The 21,720-nt window shown below is 31.1% G+C and overlaps 1 protein-coding gene across 3 annotated transcripts in view; it reads left to right on the top strand.

The window, feature by feature from the left end:
• Positions 1-21,720, top strand: part of LOC117170314 (protein hu-li tai shao) — a 132,232-nt gene that overhangs the window by 39,176 nt on the left and 71,336 nt on the right. Inside the window, exon 1 of one of the 3 annotated variants that reach the window (XM_033357005.1) lies at positions 10,197-10,265. The exons of the other annotated variants lie outside the window; for them this stretch is intronic. The gene's annotated coding sequence lies outside the window, so the exon portion shown is untranslated. Of the gene's footprint in view, positions 1-10,196; positions 10,266-21,720 lie in introns of those variants that run through there. 3 annotated transcript variants of the gene reach the window in all.

The raw sequence follows: 21,720 nt of genomic DNA, 5'->3' as shown, positions 1-21,720 counted from the left end.
CTTTGCTACCTGTGTATATTGTTTTTATAGCTTGTAGGATCCATCCATTGACTCCATACTCTTTCAGAATTTCCCAAAGTTTACTTCTATCTACCTTGTAAATGCTTTTATTTATGCAATTTCAAATCCTATTCAAATATTGTTTCAGTCTAAAATATTCCATTTATAACCCATTAAATTAAAAATTTACTAATTTAAAAAAGATTAATTTTTTAATACCTAACATTATTTGACTGTTCAGTTCAAGTGAGCACTTAGACTTTAAATTTTACAATTTTAATTGTTCCCTTTAGAATTATTTCAATCCGTAAGTGAAAGTGTTCAATTTTAACCTGTAAAGATCAACTAAACAATTACTATTTTTAAAACGACTTAATTATACCTAATAATTTAAGTTTTGTTTTCAAAGGGTTCAGTTTAAATAAAAAATGTAATTGTTCAATTTCCCGTGCAGAAATTTCGATCTGGCCCCGATCGGGACCAGACCAGTCCGGATCGGGTCCCGATCGGGACACGAACGGTAAATCCGATCGGTGCCCCATCGGTGCCTGATCGGTACTCCATCAGTCTCATTATAATCCATTCGTGAATTTTACGAATGGAAATTTAATATAAGTAAACTCGAAACTATGGAATGGTCCTCTCCTTTCGAAGGCCACCTTAATATTTTGAATTTCCAATTAAGTTATTTTAATTTAAAATTAAAGTACGACATGCACGAAAAGAAGAGGTTTCAGACTACAAAATTTAGTTCTGCTTTTGCGAAACGTAAGATTATTGTAGATGGTATCAGTTTCGAGGAAAAGGTTAGTTTTTTATGAAAAAATGGATGATAATCAAAAATATTTTAATTAACAATTTTAATTTCTTGAAAAAAATTTAATCTATAAAACTTCTTAACAAATTAGACACTTTTTTCGCAAAATGATTCCCTACAACTTGACATTTTCGAATGCATCCAAAGAAAATCAATGGGAAATAACCTATTATGATTTACGATTTATTAACATTTTACTGTAAAGAAGTTCAATTTTCGGTCAATTGCATTACTTCTTAAGAAATTCGAGAAGGTTGTTGTAGATAATATTTTCGCCGAAAAATTGAGCTATCATTTATTATATCGTTTTATTTTGTTAAGTATGTTAAGAAGCAATATAGACTAAACAACTTTTAAACAAAAATGAAAATTTTTGAATTAAATATTTCTGGATCTTTTAAATATTATTTACAGTATATGCAGTCAATTAATTTTTAATATTATTAATTAATTTCGACCTAATAGAAATTTTTATAAGTGGAAATGTCATTGTTTATAATAAAAAAGAAAAATAACTTTGTTTAGAATTTTAAACTTCGCGCGAAACCAATTAGATGCCGAATGCGACGCATGCGCAGTTGAGTAACTAGCTCTTGTTGGAATCCCTACACAATTGGCATTTTGCATTTTGATTGTACTACTTGATTCTGAAATTCATGTTATGAAAATTTTTCCTTAATGTATGTATGTAATGATTTTATTATTAATACAGAATCCAAGTTTCAATAACATAATCGATTGCATCACATATTTTATTTTCATAATCTAAAAACATTACAATTTTGTGCATACTGCAATCCATTTCTTGTCAATAGATTTGATAATTCTAACTACATTAAATAGAAAAACCTTGAATTCTTAAATAATAATTAAGAATAAAAGAACTTGATAAATTTTATCATATACTAATATTTGACTTATCTAATGGTAAGTATACTAATTTTCCCTGAAACAATTTAATTAATTATTAATGTATTTGAGGTTAATCTTCAATGAGCCCGCAGAGTGTAATTACTTACTCTCATCTTCCTCGCGTTCTGCGAGTGCATAGAGATGGCGTTTCAGTAGGAAATCGGTCTGGCCCGGTCGGGCCCAGATATGGGCCACAGAGTTCTACCGATCAGGACCAGATCAGGAAATCCGATCGGGGCCAGAGCGGTATTAAGTTTGAAATCGGGCGATTTCTGCACGGGTTGTAATGTTTCCAACAGAAAACATGTTTCTTGTCAGTAAGGTTATTAAAGCTTTTTTGCGCTCGACTTTTTATTATTTATCACTTTCGCATAGTTCTTAAACGTTTCAAATATTTAAAGAAAAAAAGTATACATTCTTTTTTTTAATAAGTGAAATTAGATGTTCTGTTTTCCATATTTTAAGTAATTTTTTGGAAGTGCTATTCCACGTTAAAAACTGAGTTCATAGTATTATAAAAGAATTTAATAAATTGAAAACTGTGTCTTGTGAAGGTTTTTGTACAGCAGAATAGTGTTGTCATGTCATTAATATTATTTAAGAGTTTTCACACTAGACTAGAACCATTATCAATCACTTTTAGGTTGAAGATTGACGAAGCTCACCGTGTTAGATTACTGAACATTATAGGGTGGATTTATATTTTTAATCCGAAATTTTTAACTATGTTCAATAGAATTTATTAGTTTAACGTTATTAACTTTATAAATGATTTAATTGAAAAATATCAAAAGGTTGTATTTCATGCGTGTAAATTATTATGCGTTTGTATTAAACAATTTCTGAATTAAACCCATTTTTAAGCCTTAATTTTAATATAAAGTTTAAAACTCGAAAGAATTCCACTTTCAATGATTTAATGTGCAGTTCACTTTTGATTGATTCAAATAAAATAATGTTCAACTTTAAGAGTTTGAATTTTCTAAATTCAATGACCGTGCAGATTTGTGCGAATTGGGAAATGACTGGGATTTTTCCCTCGATTAAAACGACCACCCTTCATGCTGAAAATGATTCGAACAGCGTAAAATGACCTTTTCATAGTCAATCTTTTCGAGGTTCTGAATTAGAATAGTGCTCGAATTATTTAAAAAAGTCCACAGACGATAATAAATCGTTTTAACGTAGTTATAGATACAGTTCACGCGAAATTACACCATGCATTTCAAGATGATTCGCTGTCGGCAAATGACGAATCGCCTGTGTTTAATGTTTAGCAGCCGGTTACAACTTCCGAGTACTGTAATACGCTTATGGTGTCATGAGCGGGTCAGTTGTCTGGAGTACCGTTAAAGGCTGCTGTCGTGTTTTTTAACTCCTAATAATGACGTCCTCTTACTGGCATTACTCGGCAGCAAAATTACGTACGTAAAGCCGATGATATTAGAGCTTATGTACGTCAGCTGTAATGTAAGCCTCGAAATGTATCACTTTAGAACTCATTTATTGACTACACAGCATGAAACATAGCAAGCATAAATTTATAACACATAAATTCGTGTGATCTATGACATCTGATGACTTTGTAAAACTCTTTGACTGGGGTGATTGCTAGAGAGATTGATTAGCGATTTGTGTAGGAGCGGTATTGCGGAACGAGCCTTTTGCCTAAATAAGTAACACGGGCATTCCACATTGATTTAAAATTGATACCTCCTAAGTTAAAAATGTGACAAGGTTGCAATTATGGTTTTTTAATAATAACGGTCTGGGGAAATGAAAAATTGGTAAGGGGAAATTTAGGAAATTTTGAAAATGAAATTTGCGATCATCCTGATATAATATTCTTATTAATTTATGTGTCTTGTGCTTCTGCTTTGCATATTAAAATCGGTTCTTGGTGTAAATGTGACAAATGTTTAAAACCCCAATTTTTTCATATGAAGAAAGTTATTAAAAATGAATATTCTGGCTTGATATAAATTAATTATAGGAAAAATCCAAACGGGTACTCGGATACTCAGGACTACAGATACTCGTTTCTTGATCAAAAAAAGAAACAAATGCCATGAGTAAAAGTTAAGCGTCATTCCCAGACCGGTATGAAAAAAACGCCTATCACTAATTTAAATCAATTTAATTGTCAATTTTAATTTTAAAAAAGAAACAATTTTAATCAAAATAAATTCCGGCAACAGGATGTGTAACATGCGTAGATTTTTTCAAAGATTTTTTTCTTGGGAATGGCTGAAGCTGAATAAAAAGTTTGATAATTACTTATTACTGGAAGGAGCATGATTCCAAAAAAAAAAAATTCCGAAGTGTGATAGATTCCCATTATGAGAGTAGAGCCAGGCCAAGAAAAAATCAGGATGCAGGGAGTAAGTCAGTAGTTTCTAAATAAAGAGCAATCAGTTATGTGATGAATAAGTACTCTTTTTCTCTACTTTTAAACTAACAGAAATTGCTCCAGAATTCATTATAAAAAATAATTAAACATTGTCAAGCTTCAGGGAACATGATTTATTAAAGAATCTTGGAAATTGGCAGGCGGATAATAATGGTTTTATGCTATACTTGGGGTAATCATTTCTGGCACCGATACTATTTTTCCACGCTTGGAGTAACATCTTTGTGATAAATTGATCGATTATATCAGTGGTTTATATCGATCAGTATGAAGTATGTGGTAGAACAGACGACGAGGAGGTTAACCTGAAAAGCCTGCCAAGTGAAGGTATCGTGCCCTTCTGCTGTTCCGCTTCGCGGGTTGACCGTGACAGCGTAATAATCGCCTGGTAACTGTCACTTTGGTTCGTTGAGTTCAAGATCGAGGTACACCTTTTCCTCTCACGGTCGTTTAATGCTTGAGATGCACTCAAAAGAAAGAATGGGAGCTTCGCATAGTCCTCTTGTCTACTTTCTAACTGATGTTTATTTTTGTCTCAGTCCCATTTATGTCTCAGACGATCTTTTGTCCTGACATTCTGACAGGGCTCGGAATCGCTGCACTATTGATACTTTTTGTTACTTTTTTTTGATGATGCACAGAGCTGCCTCATAATTGTATCAGTTACTTTTCGTTACTTTTTTTTCAGATCACTTTTTAGTGACTTTTTTTAAGATTAACTGTTTCAACTGTTTAAAATAAAAATATCACTTTAGTCAATTCTTCTTTCAATCAATTAAAAAAGAGAGATCCTAAGGATTTCTCAATTTTATTAAATTTTTCTTTAACTCCTTTGAATTCATCCTGAACTCTTTGAATTTCTTTATAAATCAACTGAATTCGATAGATCTTTTTTGGATTTACAATTTTTTATTTCACCTTCACGGAGAGAAATTTCAGGAGATTAATTCACGCACTATTCCATGATTTTATTATGATTTGGCGCGAGAACTAAGATCTTGGAACCCTTGCTTTTAAAGCACAGATCTCGAAGTTCCAGTCATTAGGCCACGTCCCTTTGCTCTCAGGTCTTGAATTCTATGTTTTTAGAGTCTGAGACCTTAAAATTTAAACCACGTAAACATTGTAGTTCTAAAATCACGCACTTTCTTGAATTAATATCTTGAAGTTTTTCTCCGTGTTGTATTACAATGGATTTTATCAGATTTTTATTCACTAGTTCTATTCACTCTTATTTATCTAAATTAAATGGAATTTTTTGAAATTCTACAAATTTGGTTCTATTCACTCGAATTTCTTTTAATTTATCTTGTTTTCGTTTGAATTTTATCAAATTCTCTTGAATTCTTCTAATTCACTCAAATTTACTAAAGTTAATGGTATGTTTTGGATTTTTAAATATTTTTCAATTCATGTGATGTAATTTGGAATTCACTCTGAATTAACATCACTTTGCATTCTCAGACATTTCATTGAATTTATTTTGAATTCTCTTATTAATTTCCTCGAAGTCTCTTGAATTCCCTTGAAATACTGTAAGTTAAAATCCTTTAGGCATTTTATCGAATTCTTTTGAATTCCTTAGATTATTATAAATTCACTCTAATTTAATTGAAATCAGTAGTAGAACTTTTTGGATTTTAGCAGCCCTGACAATGCAACTACTTTGATAATATTTTGAAAAAGTGACACCTAGAGATATAGCCTTCTGATATAGTCCTTCCGATAATTGACGCCGCGACACAAGTATGGGGAAAAGGAGCTACGGGGAGTGAACGGCGATCGCTCTGGCGGGAACGAACATCGCTTTCTACGAAACGGCCCTATATCTAGGTAAATTCCCCACCTCCTCCAGCCCCAAAACCGGCCCAGACTCAAAGTTTCAATGTATTAAACAGTTTTTAAGATAATTTACGAAATTTAAAATTATTTCAAGGAATTTTACCAGACCTACGATTGCAGCATTTTAAGATGTACGGGAATTCAAAAGATTTCCGAGGTGTCTTTAGAGATTTCAATCATTTTTACAGTTTGTAAGAGATTCCTAATATTTCAAAATGAAATAATAGATTTCTCCATATAAATATGAAGAATTGTAGAGGATTTAAAAAAAATGCAAAGGTTTTGAATATGATTTCAAAGATCGTTACCAGCTTTTATGGTATTTTAAAGTCATTTTTACATTCTCATCATTTATGATTGAGAAAGTATTAGAATTATCGGAAATTTGACATCACACTTTTTCAACGGATCTCCACGTTTCGAGACCCCCTGAATCCGAAAATCAGGTTTTCACGATGGCGTCTGTCTGTTTGTTTGTCCGTCCGTCCGTCCGTAAACACGATAACTCTCGAAAAAATGAACGAATCAAATCCATCTTTGGCACACTTTTTCTAGGTCATAAAAGAAATTACGAGTTCATTAACCAGCCATTTTTGATAAAAATTATAAAAAGTTAGCACATTTTGAAAATTTTTGAGACCACTTTTTTCTGAATTTGAAAATTCTATGTACGGATGTTTATAGTATTGAAAAGAACAAACAATTTATCCTTATGACTTTTTTCGATAAAAAGAAAATTCTCAGAGTTATAGTGTTTTCAACATTTTTTTAATCAACCGAAAATCAAAATTTGAAGGCGAAAACGCACGATATGAAAAAAAGTCTAGAGAAGAAAAACATTTCTTTTCGAAATCCCTACAAGATTATCATAACCAATTTTTGTATTTTCTTCAAAAATCGAAAATTCAAATTTTGATTGCAAAAAAAATAATGGAAAATAAAAAATTTCATTTTGTAGACAAACTATGTAGGATACAAAAAAAGATGAATTAACAAAAATGGTTATCCCAAAAAAGATCTACAATTTCGTTAAGAATCACTTCTTGATAGGACGCGTACTTTTTGTTTTATTCGTGAAAAATAACGTTGAAAAAAGTAAAAAAAAATGTGTGGAAAAACGACGAAAGTTGCGAGAAAAAAATCCAACAAAACCTGTTTACAAATGTCTGTCGGAAATCGAACGCGCAGCGCGAGTGTCATGATGAGAATGTGTACGTCAAAGCCTACAGAGCTTTGAGAAACTTTATCTTTGACTATACTTAATTAAGTAGACAAATTCAGAATATAAAGACGCATATAAATACTGCCATCTAAAAGAGATCTTTTTGATAAAGTTTTTTTCAAGCATTCCAAATGCAAAGAATAAATATCCGAGCGCGAAGCGCGAGGTAACCTATTATCGAGTGCGAACCGCGAGATTCAACCGTCGCGCGCCCTAGGCGCGCTCAAACTTGCGAGCGAAGCAAGCCGCGCGCATAGCGCGCGATGAGTATGTGCCCGCACGGCGGGCAGATTATTTTAAAGACTTTCAATGGATTTAACGAGACTTCAGATGTTTAATGGGGTTTCATCTAATTTCAGAGATCTAAACAAAATTTATCATATTTAAGGGATACATAAAATTTTAAAATGAGATTTTAGGGGATTTTAAAGTTTCCAAAGGGATTTAATATGGATTGGCCAAGTTTCCTTGAATTTTTAGATTTCGTACCAGATTTGAGGAGTTCTTTAAGGATTTTGTTAACGTATTTTAAAAGATTCGAAAGGATTTCACTTGCTTTTCATGTGAGATGTATATTGTATACACTATTTCGGTAATTTAAAAAAAAATGATAATGTTGACACTATCTTAATTTTATAAAATAGGTGTGAGACCTGTTCTGAAAGAAACTTGCTACATTGAATGGAAATGTATTCATATTAAACAGCTTGATTAGTCGTTTTTGTAAAACATGAAGATGTCACATAAATTTATATGATTTCATATTACTGTGTTTCAATAATTGATTTAGTCACTATCTAAATCTAGACCATATCCTTTTGATAGAATAAAATATGTTTCAAGTAAACGAACCTTAGAAAACAGAGCGAGGTAATAATAAAAATTGCAAACATCATGATTGTTTTCTCTCACCTTCTGGTGTAATAAAAATGTATTCGCATCATTAAATAACAGAATCAGTTCGCTCAGTGCCCCACTTTTTCTTCCAAAATTCCTTCTCGCGAAAAAATATTTCTGCAGAAACGGGAATCGGCAAAAAAACTCAACGTTAAAAAATCTTCTTATTTTATCGGTATCCGAGAAAATTGCAACCAATTTGTATCTGACAAGTAAAAACTTTTTCTTAGTTAAGGCTTGATTCATCGTCGAGCGGGTTTAATTGCCTCCCATGGTTTTGTAAAAACTCGTCCTGAAAACCGTCGAGACGTACTCGTTCTCCCGTTATCGTTCTCCCGTTATCGATTCGAATGAATAGCAACAGGCCAACATTTGGCTTCAGTTTTGATTTTCACTACATTTCCAGGCAAGAAACTTATCGGCCGTTATCTCGTTAACGAACCGTCAAGACTCGAAGAACTGATTCTGAGTGGATTGGACACGTATGTCGAGAGAATGTTTCCGCGAACCAAGTCGTTAAATCTACTATCCTTGTCATTTGCCAAAGCAACTTACAAAGTATATCACCTTTTTCATCGAAAATTCCAAGGTCTTGATCGGACTTGGAAAAGCGACAGTTTCTCTCTCAAACAAGTAGTTCTGAGCTGGGCAACAGAGTACGTGCGCTTTTATTAAATATAGCTCCAAAAACCGATGGAGAAGAATTTTCCAATTTTTAGGTCTTTTATTTATTTTTTTTGTTCCAAGCTTTAAAAAAAACAACGTTCAGTATTTTATATGCATACCTTTCTTAAAATTCTAATTACAGGCCTCTCACTCTTTTAATATTTGCCCCCTTTTTTTTAAAAAGATGTCCTCTTTTTTTCCTTATTCTTTTTCTCATTTTTTCGCTTGAAAACGCATTGAATTAATAGAATCCAATATGAGAGATTCAAATGTTTTTGGTTGACGGTTAATTTTTTAAAGTAAAAAGTCTACTATTATATTTCTGGTTGAAAATTTTATCATTTTGTTGAAAATTCAACTATATTGTTAGAACGTCTTCTTTTATTATCGAAAATTCAACTGTTTTGGGTAGAAAAATCTTCCTTTTTTATTGAAAATAAATTTATGTGTTCAAAATTTAAGATTCAAATGTTACGTTACACAGCTTGAAATACACACCTGTTTTGTTGAAAATTTAATTATTTTGTTGAAATTTCGAGTTTTTGGTCAAATTTATCTCTTTTTTTATGTAAAATAAAATTTTCTTATAAAATATTAAATAATATATTTTTAGCTGAAAATCCATATATTGCGGTTGAAAATTTATCATTTCGGGATTCAAAGTCAACGATTTTCTGAAATCTTCAACTTTTTAGGTGAAGAACTCAACTCTTGTTAAAACTTAAAATATTTTATTGAAATTGAAATTTGAATTGTTATAGAAAAATTTTTCATTGAAAATTGGTTAAAATTAAAAAATGTTAAAAATAAATTTTTTCGTTGATAATTCAACTATTTAGTAAAAAAATGATCTTTCTGTGTTGAAAGTTAAGCTTTTCTATTGAAAATTCATCATTTTGGGTTTCAAAGTCAGTGGTATTTTAAACATGACTTTTTAGCTTAGCAACTAAACTCTTTTGCTGAAAATTCACATCTTGTGATAGAAAATCAGTTTTGGTTTGAAATTAAACTATTGTTAAAATTACAACATATTTCAATTTGAAATCTTAGAAATTTAAAGCGGACTGTAAAGTATGTAATTATATAACTTTTAAATAACCCTGAATTCATAGTCAATGAAATAATACAGAGCTTTTCCAAGTCTTCAATGAACAATATGCTGACCTCATTTTCAGTCCAACGCTCTTCTATGAGTATTGACATTCGGATTCCTTCATACAAACCTGATAGGAATTCTCAAACTCTGGCGCAATCGTGGACATACTTGAATCAGTTGTGTATGCTCCGATTTCACAAATAGTAAATTCCGCATAATTCTTTAAAACAATGATTATATTTATTTTTGTAATCTAAATATTTACTAATTACTAACCTATTCTTTTTTTTCTTTGTTCCAGGTGTGTATTCAACAGTCTCAAAACTTTAAAGTGCAAGTGGACGATAAAGAGTAGGTTTTTAAGAGTAAAACTACCAGCACATTCCTGAAGCTTCAGAGCTAGGTACTTGGATTTTAGTCTCAGTTTTATAATTCATCTAACCTCTTTGAACTGAAACCTCTCACGTGTTAGGTCGTAGGCGCACAGAATTAGATCACTTGTTCTTAAGCACTCCCATTTGATATCGAGTCTTCTTTGCATTCTTTGCATTCCCCTCACGGTAAATGTGTACTGAATTCAAGATATTTCTTATCTTTTGCTGGAAAAGGTTTCATTTTCTCGCTACTCTTGTTTGATGAAATCAAACTTGCAAGATTTGCAAATGGGGCCATTGATCTCATGAAAACTAACACAGCTCTCGAGTTTCGAAAGAACAGTTGGCACACGCTTCATCTTCTCAGATGACCTGAAATGAGTCACTTGGCGTACGATGGCCTTTAAACTGCAACTTAACGCCCAATTCATAAAATCGTGCAATCTATAGGCAACAGGTAAAATAAAATTGTGGAGATTTGCTGTAAATTAGCCAAAAATCACATGAAAATATTCGTCAATCATTAGGGGCCATCCATAAATAATGTAATAAGGTTTTTTTTTGGCAAATCAACATTTAGAGCCTTTTTATGAACGCTAATTCACAGCCTTCAAGTCAAGTACAGGATGAACTCAAAAGGAAACTAAAAAATCAACTTTTTTTTACTACTTCCACTGCAGTCGATCTTGTTTTTCGGTTAAAAATACAACGACCATGAAATTTCTAAAAAATCGTAGAATTCCGTTAAAATATTCTTTAATCACTTGAAATCCTTGGAAAGTTCGTAAAATCCCTTGAAATGTTTTTAAATTACTTGTCTTTTTTGTTTAGAAGTGATATTTTCTGGCGGAAAATTCACCTTTTTGGCTTGACAATTCCACAATTTGGTAGAAAATTGAACTTTTTGGTAGAAAATTAAAATTTTTGTGCGAAATCCATTTTTTTAATTTAAAATTAATGTGTTTAGATGAGAATTAAATTTATCTTTTTTAGTTTAAAAATGCAACTATTTGGTTAAAAATTATGTATGTTGTGGACCATTCGTCTTTTTGGATAGAATAGCCATTTGGTTAAAAATACAACTATTTTCGGTTAAAGTTAAATATTTTTTTTTATTACTTGAAAATTCGACCATTTGGTTAAAAATATAATTTTTTTGTAAAAAATTCCAATTTTTTATTCAAATGTCATCGTTTTTATGGAAAATATCTTTTTTGGTTGAAAATAAATCTATTAAGAGAATTCAAATTTTTGGGTTGAAAATGCAACTGACTTCTAGAAAATTTGTCTTTTTGACTTTAAAAACCAAATATTTGTTTGGAAGTTCATCTTTTGTATGTTGAAAAATCAAACTTTTTGGTTAAAAATTAAACTATTTCCTTGAAAATTGGTCTATTTTACCTAAAGTTAAACTATTTTTTTGCAGATGTAACTGTTTGGTTAAAAATATATTTTATTTATGGAAATTCAAATTTCTTGCCAATACAAATGTTTGGTTTAAAATTAAACTATTTGGTGGCAAATTCGTTTTTTGTTGTTTTAATTATTATTACTTAATGAAATTCGTAGGCCAAGGAATTTATAAAAAATCTTAAAATTCCGTTAAGATATTCTTGAATCATTTTAAATCCTTAGAAAGTTTGTGGAATCCCTTGAAATGTTTTAATGTTACTTTTTTTGTTGTTGTTGAAAGCTCAAGTTTTCGTACGGAAAATTCACCTATTTATTTTGTCAATTTCAGAGTTTAATAGAAAATTGAACTATTTGGTAGAAAATTCAAGTTTTTTGTAGAAAAGCCTGTTTTTAAAATTCTAAATTAACGTGTTTGAATATAAATTAAATCGATCTTCTTGGTTTGAAATTAAACTATATATTTGGTTAAAACTTTATGTATTTTGCTGACCATTCGTCTTTTTAATTGAAAACTCATTTTTTTTTATCAAATTCATCGTAATAATGAACTTTTTTATCTGCAATATTTAAATATATGGTTCAAAATGCAACTGTTTTCATTTAAACTTGAATCTTTTTTTTGGCTTAAAAATTTGAATGTTTGGTTAAAAATTAAACTATTTGATTAAAAATTCAACTATTTTGATAAAAATTTAGTTCTTTTTTGTTAGCATATTTCAATGTATTGTTTAAAAGTCATTGTTTTTTTATCGAAAATAATCTTTTTTGTAGAAAAAAGATCTAGTTAGAAAATTCAAATTTTTGGGTCGACAATTCAACTGGCTTCTAAAAAAAATGTCTTTTTGACTTCACAAACCAACAATTTGGCTCCAAATTCAATTATTTCGTTGAAAATTCAATTTTTTCAAAATTGATCTTTCTTGGTGGAAAATAAACTGTTTTCTTGGAAATTTTTGAACATGCTATATATATTTTGACATTAAGTGGTTTACCAACTTTAGACGCGTAAAAATAAGGCTATTTTCAAGAATTTGTTTCATAGGTTAAAAAGATAGATTCTAATAAATAAGCTGTTACATTCAATAAATACACTCTCGAAATACATGAAAACATTTTTTAAAATTTTATTTTAGTGAATATAGATGCATAAAAATAGTGATTAAAAAATATACAAAAAAGGATGATATGTGCTATAGGTATGCTTATGAAGAATGTGTGGTAGAATTTTGATAAGGAACGGTTAAGTAGTTTCAGAGATTTTATCAACAAGCCGTCCAAAAATGTTATTTCGCGGAAAATGCGTTGAAATTTTTTTTAACGAAAAATCGAAAAAAAACTCTCACTTGAGCTTAATCAGCGATGTTAGAACCGTACATTATGCCTACAGTTTTTTCATAATGCAAGTTTTCATTCAAAATAACTTATCTGCGATTGAAATCGATTTTTGGAAAATTCTAAAGTGGGTAGACTCCTTAAATCTTAGGGCTTTAAAACGTTCTATAATTAATTCAACATAGTACATATATTAATGTTATTGGAAAGAATTTATTCCTCTTATTTTCCCAGTTTTGAAAGCATTTTTGGACTGTGAGGTCCATATAACATTAAAGTTTAGTAATTACAATAAAAAACGTAATAACTTTATTGCCTGAAGCAATCGCTCCAGGCAAAGTGCTTCTCAAAGTCATCATGTGTGATAGATAAAAAAAAAATGTAAACTGACTGCAAACCCTGTAGTAAGATCATATTTGGTAAGGTCCATACTCTTCACTCTAATCACACCCACTAAGTACTTGAGTAGTAATAATTCTTGCTTTTTCTAGTTTGTTATTAAAACTAGTGTGTAGGATGAGAAGACTTGTAAAAATTATAAATAGAATCATGAGTAAATGAAGAGATTGAACGGATACCGTGCACGTGTTGCAAAGTGTTGCTCATGGAAAAAATTACAGCTCGCAGTGGTACCATACGGGGCAAATGGGCAGTAGTAAAGAAGCTACTCGCTTCGATGACTTCCCACTGGAGAAACCCGGTTCTTCGAGCGAACGAGAAAACTGTGGGCGTAGGCAGTGTGTACGTCCTGTACATTGTACAATCTGCTCCTCCTTCAATCTTGGTGCTGACTCATCTCTCGTCAGTCAAGAGTGTGATAAATCGGGATTGCTTCAGTTTAACTGAGAGTCTAACACTATTCTCCAATCCAGTAGAGAGTCGCTTCTTTTCTATTTACTTCAAGGATCACATTCTGTCCCCTTTTTCACCTAATCGCTTTTTCCTCCCTCAAAGTTGAAAAATCTCTTCAAACACCTAAAATCGAGAAGTTTGACCCAATTTCCCTCCTTGTACCTCTTTTTTAACCAAATTTCAATTCAATTTTTAATAAGCATAAACATAAATTCGAGATACTAACTAAATGAAACAAGATGCTTTTACGAAAAATATAAATTTTCGAAATTCCTATTTGACTTTTGACATAGATATTAATTTTTTAATAAAAGCAGATTTATTTATTTAAAAAATACCAATTTTAAATTCAATATTTTTTAAACAAAAAGTTTATTTCAACCAAATAATAGAATTGTTAACCAAAAGAGAAAAATTCTCAACCAAAATATATAACTGTAGATTTTCACCTGAAAAGAATGAACTTTTAATCAAACATAATTATATTTTTCTCTTCCGTTGTGTTAAATAATTTCGCATTTCAATGGAAAACCCAGAAAAAAGGTAAAAGAAGGGAATAGTTGAATAGTGAGAAAGCAAACTTAATTCATTTTTTCCGAAACTGTTATTTTCATATCAATAATTTAAAAAAATGGCATCATCGATCACCTGGAACTGTCAGTTTTCAATTAATCTAATCTTTTTGTAGTTGACTACCGGCTTAGATAAAAAATTATTTTGTGCCGTGTCGAAATTCTAATGTGAAGCTGATCAAGTACAGAATTTTGCCCAAATAGGGCTATCTAGATAGGGCCAGACTACAAATGAAACGTGATACCCGACTGGGGCATAAGCGCAGCGCCCAGAGATAACCCGGTCTGGCCCTGATTGGGCCCATATTAATTTATTTGTATTATTCTTAATTAAAAGGGATTCTAAAAAAATATATATTAAAATCGTATATATCACCTCCTAAACTGAAATTTGAGAATATAAAAGTCAGATTATCAAACAGATCACGATATGAAAATATTGGAGTATGTCAGGCTAGAAACAAAATGTTTGTAAAAAAAACTTTTTTTTTAAACAATCGGAAAAAGTCGTGAGATGCAATATAACAGCCAGCATTTGTGTCTGATAAACTATTTCAGTATTTTGCAATGTTTTTGGTTTCAGTTTCTAAATTGAAGTAGCTTTTAATTTCTATATTAAAATTAAATGTAAAAAGGTGTTTTGAAATAAGCGGATTATAATATTGCACTGGCTCTTTAAGTCATTTTTACAATAGCGACATTTGGAATTTTTTCACTTATTTTGACACTTTTTCAATTATTAATTGAAATATTTTTGACGTTTGACTCTTTACATAAAAACGTGGGAGATTTGGAATCAACCCACTTTAGGCCCTGAAATTAATGGGGTGCCATCTACTTTCAAGATTGGCTGTTAAGCCGGGGCCTAGAGGGGGCCGTATTTGACATCCTCAAAATTGTGTACCCGATCTAGCCCAAGTCGGAAATAAGGCAAATATTTGGAAACTTCTACACAGGGTACACGAAAAAAATAAGTTGTTGAAACTTGACTTGACTGTCTGAGATCTATAGAACTTTAGGATGGTCCACAAATTTCTAAAAATGTCGTATAAAGTTGATTACAAAAGGTTCAAAACAATCCATATACCTGAAGTTCCGAACGTTCAAATAAACTAAATATTTTTGCCCGTTTCCAATTTTCCCATAAATGTTGTTCCAACTGCAATTTAATATGTCCGTTATAATTTTGCTTCAATAAAAAATTATTTCCAATATAAATCAACAAAAATTTGAACGTTTTTTCTGGTTTGCAAAGCCACTAGTAAAAAATTTCGTTCAGTGGAACGTTTAGAACATCTGGCACATAAACAGACCTCGAAATAATAAAATGAGTACGTGAATTATTCTATGACTCTCGAAATATTTTTCTCGTGTAGGTGAGAGACAAACTTCGTCGAGAACACAGATAGAATCACTGCTGTGCACGCAAAAGTAGAAGTTCTCTCTGCTCTAGCAAACTAGGCTGAGCTAGATCGAACTTTCGCTTCACGTCAACTGAGGCGTTTGTAGATAATAATGATTATCATCAAGTGCACTCAACAAGATGAGCTTTGTCTATTTTTTCCACATTTCTTCGCATAGGTGCACACCCTGTTTAACTTTCAGACTTCGTGCTCTTTTTTTCTCGCCCAACGTCTCGCTTCGTTTCATCCATTTAAAAATAAGTTAGCTGCCTACGTAGAAAGCTACAAGTGGGCGAAACTCGGAAAACTACATTACTTTTTGCGACCAACAATTGCATAGTCGGCTCAGTGCACCCAAAGTGCATTTTTCCGTCCTCGGCTGGAAAAATGTAATTTACAAGGGTCTTAACGATGTGATGATATCTTTGCTGCAAACTGCAAGAAATGTCAGCAATTGCTTTAGCCGATTAGTAATCAACACTTTTCCCCCTGTTCCCCTTTTTAGCCCTTCTTGTCCCTTCTTAACCGTTTACGGTGGAGTGAAAATTAAAATTTCGTTGGAGGCACTAATCATCATTATTCAGCTTAATTCTAAAAAAATAGTGTATTTAGAATTTTTTGGCAGCATAATCGACTTCAAAATATATATAGGCCGTGGACACACGCAGGATTCCCGGGTACCCACCATATAAACTTCAAATTTCAGTGGATTATTATTTTATTATCAAGTTATTTGATTTATGCACGTGAAATATGTTCCGTTATAATAAAATTAATAATAATTTTATTAATTATTCGTTAAAATTAAACGATTTAAATGACATCATTATTCAAAAAGTTGGAAAGGGGTTTTTGTGGTCGGGTAACCCGGGTGTATAAAAATGTGCTTACCTCTTTTGGTTAAAAACTCTAGGATGTCGTTAAAAATTAAATTTTTTGATAATTCAAGTATTTGGTTTTTGGTTAAACATTCATATTTTTTATTTTTAAATTCGACTGTTTAGTTGAAAATTCATCTCTATAAGTTTGAAATTTAACTGAATTTGGATGAATGTTTAAAATATTATATTTAAAAAAATCTTTTTGTTTCAAAAATTCAATTTTTTGTTGTTGAAAATTCATCTTTTGGATTGAAAATTCTTTTTATTTTAAAAATTCAACTTTGCGGGTTGAAAAGTCGCATTTTCTAAAAAATTGATAATTTTTTCTTAAAGCTTATTTAAATAGTGATATTATACGATCAGCCTAATTTTTTAAATCACAAGTCTACTATTATATTTTTAGTTCAGAATTTGTCTCTTTTGGCTACAAATTTTATTCTTTATTGGTTGATCATTTAGTTATTTTGTTGAAAATTCAACTATTTTGTCAAAAAGAAATCTTTTGTTACAGCACACCGTAGTGTAACTATTTAATTAAGAATTCAATAGTTTTGTTGAAAATTCCTCGTTTTTTGGCGGATTTAATTATTTTTTATTTAAAATGTTTTTGAAAGTTCATTTTTTTAATCTGATATTTTAACTATTCCATATTTGGTTGGAAATTCGGCTACTTGGTTGAAAGTTGAACTGCTTTTAAAAAAATTAATTTTCTTCATTAAAGATGTATTTTTTTTTAATTCAGTTACTTGGCTGCAAGTTGGACTTTTTTGCTAAAAATCTATTTTTTGTTGAATTCAATAGATTTCGAGTTAAAATTTTCGAAATTTGAAGCCTTTCCCGAGCTTTTAATATTGAATTTAATGTGGTATCTCCGTTAATTTTATTTATAAAAATTTATTCCATTGTTATTCCCCAATTTTCGTGTAAAATTATCCTACTTTCACTGTTTTGAGGTCATTTTGAGCTGTGAAGTCTGAGTATTGCTTGTTAATCAAATAGAAAACTTGCATCATGTCACCTAGTGGGTGGTTGACACCAAATACAAAGATTCAAGCATCTCGACTTGCAAATCACGTAAGCCGTTGCGTTTACTTGTCTCGAAGTCGTTAAACTATTATGAAATCAGTGCAGCAACTCAACTTTTAAAGACGTGAGAGTCCTAATGTATTTAATCCTGGAAAAAGTCAAGTAGATCCATCGATTCTGCTCGTTATATCCACTTACCTGTCGAGACGGAAGTGACGGAAGTGACGGACATTTAAACGAACTTCCTTCCTCCCATTAGACCGAGGACGCGCTTGACAGAAACTCTGACAAAGAGAACGCTCTCAAAACTTATGCAGAAACAATAGCAGTTATTATGATGCACTTTATTTGCATCACTTTCCGCCTTTTTGAACAAAAACAAAAAAAAACGAAACAGTAGAAAAGCTTTTGGGGTATTTTGACAATTAATTCGCTGGAAGATAAAATAATTTGGGGTCAGGTTGTACCTCTAGGTAATTCCGAAAACTTATGCTATTTTTGCAACTGCTGAAGTTAAATAGTCCTCTCTTTTCCTCTTTTTCAAAGAATTCCCTTTTGCCTGTATTTTCAAGATATCTTCCTGTTTTTCTTACTTTTATCGTTTTTTCGCTTAAATTCGACCTGAATTAATAGAAACCAAAAAGAAATTCTAACTATTTTTCATTAAAAGTCGATTCTTTTTAATTGGAAATTCGCCTACGTAAATTAATAAAAAAATTAATAAAATCTGTTTTGTTTTAACATTCTCTATTTAAAAGTCAACTTTTTCGTTGAAAATTCATTTGTTTTGGTAAAAAATTAATCTTTTTTTGTTTTTAATTCAACTATTTTGTAGAAAACTGAACTACTAAGTTGGAAATGCAATATATTTCAACTTGAAATCTTAACCGTTTTAATATTGAAGTCAATATGGTTTCTGAAACTTAATTTTATTTCAAAGAATTTATTCTCCTATTTTCGTAAAAAATCACCCTATTATACTATTTTCCCTGTTTTGAAAGCACTTTGGGCTGTAAAGTCTACAGTTCCTAAAACGTACTATTTCCGCAACTGTGAAAGTTAAGTGATTTAAGCCCTCTCCTTAAGTGAAATTTTCATTAAGCAACTCTCTCAGCAAATTTAATTCATATCCGAGAATGTAACAGAGAAAGATTCAACTAACTCTCTTTTTATCCGAAAGATCTGCACGTCAGATGTGTATTGTGCTATCGGATTGTCGTCAGTGTATGAAAATGAAAGACTTCACTTTGTATGGTCTGAGATTTCCGGTAATGCGAGCTCACTTGCAGACTGTACGTGAACATAAGAGCGACAGTATGAGGTATTACAAGCCATTGTTAGGCAGTGCACTGGCTGACTATAAGTTGCCTTAAATGGAGCTCTCCTTTAACAATCTTTAATTCTTGCTCATCTGATATTCAGCAAATTGCTTCCCTTCTCACATAATATATTTTACTTAACAATTTCACAATAATTCATCCATTGTGATGAATAACGGGACCCTAATGCGATATTTCTTATACAAAATAAACATCACTTCTCAAAGCAGGGTGTGTCCGCAGGTCGGAGGAAGTCAGAGAAATTTCCTAATTCTGGGTTTTCTTGAATTCTTTTGAAATATTTTAGGGTATTTTGTAAAAATTTCTAAACTTTAAAGGATTTTAATAAGTTGAAGGGATTTGTAAGAATTTCTAAGATTTTAGTTTTTTTTAAATTCCAAGGAATTTCAAGGTATTTCGAAGGAGTTGAAATATTTTAGCCTATTTCAAAAGATTCCAAACCATTTTCCAAGGATTTAAACATTTAAAAGGATTCCCGTGCAGAACTTTTGGTGTGGCGCCGGTGGGGCCCCGATCGGGAAAAATTTGGGCCTGATAGGGTAATCTGTCTAGCGCTAGACCGTAATTGAAACGCTCTACCCGACCGGGCCCAGATCTGGGCATCCAAAATGTGGTCCAGATATGGCCCCTTTAATTTTTTTCTATAATTAGTAAAATTTCAAAAGTTTTTATATTAATATTTTTTCAACTTTGCATTTTACAAAACTTTAATTTTTCAGTATTCTTCATTATGTATCATTATGCATTATATCTTTTTTTCAATATACTACATTACATTTTCTGTTTGTATTGCTTGAATTTATCGATAAGAGTTTGCATTTTGAAGAAAACTTTTATGCTTTGACAAACAATGTTCAAATTTAGAGCTATTACACACACATCCACACGCACAAATGAATTTTAATGATAAATATTTTTGAATCTTCTTAAGGCCATGTAATGAGTGGGTCACGTGACCAGATTCCTACCTTACCGCCACTTTTTTTATTTTTCAACTTATATTCATACGAAACGCAACACCGAGTTGAAAATTTGAGATACTAAACAAGAAACACTAAGAATGATGGGTCTGGTCCTAAATTTGTATAATTATGAAAAAAAGTTTTTTGTTGTAAATAATTTTTTTTTTGCTTTTTTCGTAATTATTACAGTTTAAGACCAGACCATTTTTCTTAGTGCTTCTCATTTATCATCCCAAATTTTCAACTCGATGTGGCGCTTCGTGTGAAAATAAGTTGGGAAATAAGAAAGGTGGCGGTAAGGTACGAATCTGGTCACGTGACCCACTCGTCACATGGCCTTAATATTCTTTTGGAATGATTTTTTGTTTGACTAATGCACATGGGGCACGTGGAGTGAGATTTAAAAAGTTAGGTTATGTTGGAGAAAATATAAAAAGCATTTAATTTAAAATGTTACTAATCCGGAAATCCATACATTTGGTACAAGGTAATCTCTATTTTCAGAATATCAGCAACAAAGTATAAAATTCTGAAAAGCTGGAAAATATTTTTTTATTCACATAAATAGTAAATGCGCTCAAAACGACGACGCTTTCCGAACTCGCAATATACTATTTGCTTTTGGCATTTTAAGTTATATGAAAGAAAAACAATATTACGGCGATAACCGAAAACTTAAAATAATCTTGTCTAACCATACCGACCCGACGTAGTTCTGTCGCGAACCACATCATCTGCCCCCGTGGGGCCACATGTGGAACATCCGATCAGGCCCAGATCATAACTCGGGAATAAGTTGGGCAATTTCTGCACGGGTTTCCACGATTTTAAAATTTAAGAAATTTAAAATAAAAATACGGAGGTTTAGAGTTTAGATAATTTACTATAATTTCGGAAGATATAGAATGATTTTATAAGATTTTAGGATATTTTAAAAGATTCAGAGGGATTTTGTAAGATATCTGAGGATTTCAGTTATATTAAGGGATTTCATGAAATAAAATATTTCATTTTTTTACGAAAATGGAGGTATTTTCTATGATTTTACAGAATTTGAAATATTTTAAGGTTTTTTTGATAGACTTCAATAAATTGAATTGATTGCCATTGTAATTTATTTCAGTAATGTATTGTGATTTCAGAGGATTTAAATTATTATCATAATTCATTTCATTTTAAACGATTCTAAGGAATTTTTAAGAGCTTTACAAAGTTTCAAGGAATTTAACAACTTTCATGCGGTTGTAAATAATTTCATAGAATTTCAGAAGATATGGAACGATGTTGAAGGTTCTTTAAGATTTGAAGAAATTTTCAAAGATGCCAAAGGATTTTGTAAGATTTCCGAAGATATCAATGTATTTAAGGGATTTTAAAAGCTTTTAAGGTGTTTTTAATAATTTTTTAAGGATTTCAGGAAATATATTGAATAAAATTTAAGGGGATTTCATAATATTTTGATGGATTTCAAAGATATGAAGAGATTTTTAAAGATTTTTTAGAATTCATATGAATTTATTGTGAATTCATTCTGAATTCTTATTGATTTGTCCTGAATTCACATTTTAATTCTTTAGAATTCTCTTGAATTTTTTTAATCGCTAAAGGGGGAGGGTCGGTAAGGCTGGTTTTTGGCCTAATTTATTTTTGGACCAAAAAATCTGAAAAAATCATGGTAGTATCTTATAAGTATCCCGAGTCGA

Source organism: Belonocnema kinseyi, chromosome 3, assembly GCF_010883055.1.
Source record: "Belonocnema kinseyi isolate 2016_QV_RU_SX_M_011 chromosome 3, B_treatae_v1, whole genome shotgun sequence".
Lineage (NCBI taxonomy): Eukaryota > Metazoa > Arthropoda > Insecta > Hymenoptera > Cynipidae > Belonocnema > Belonocnema kinseyi.
This window is presented reverse-complemented; position numbering and strand designations above follow the sequence as displayed.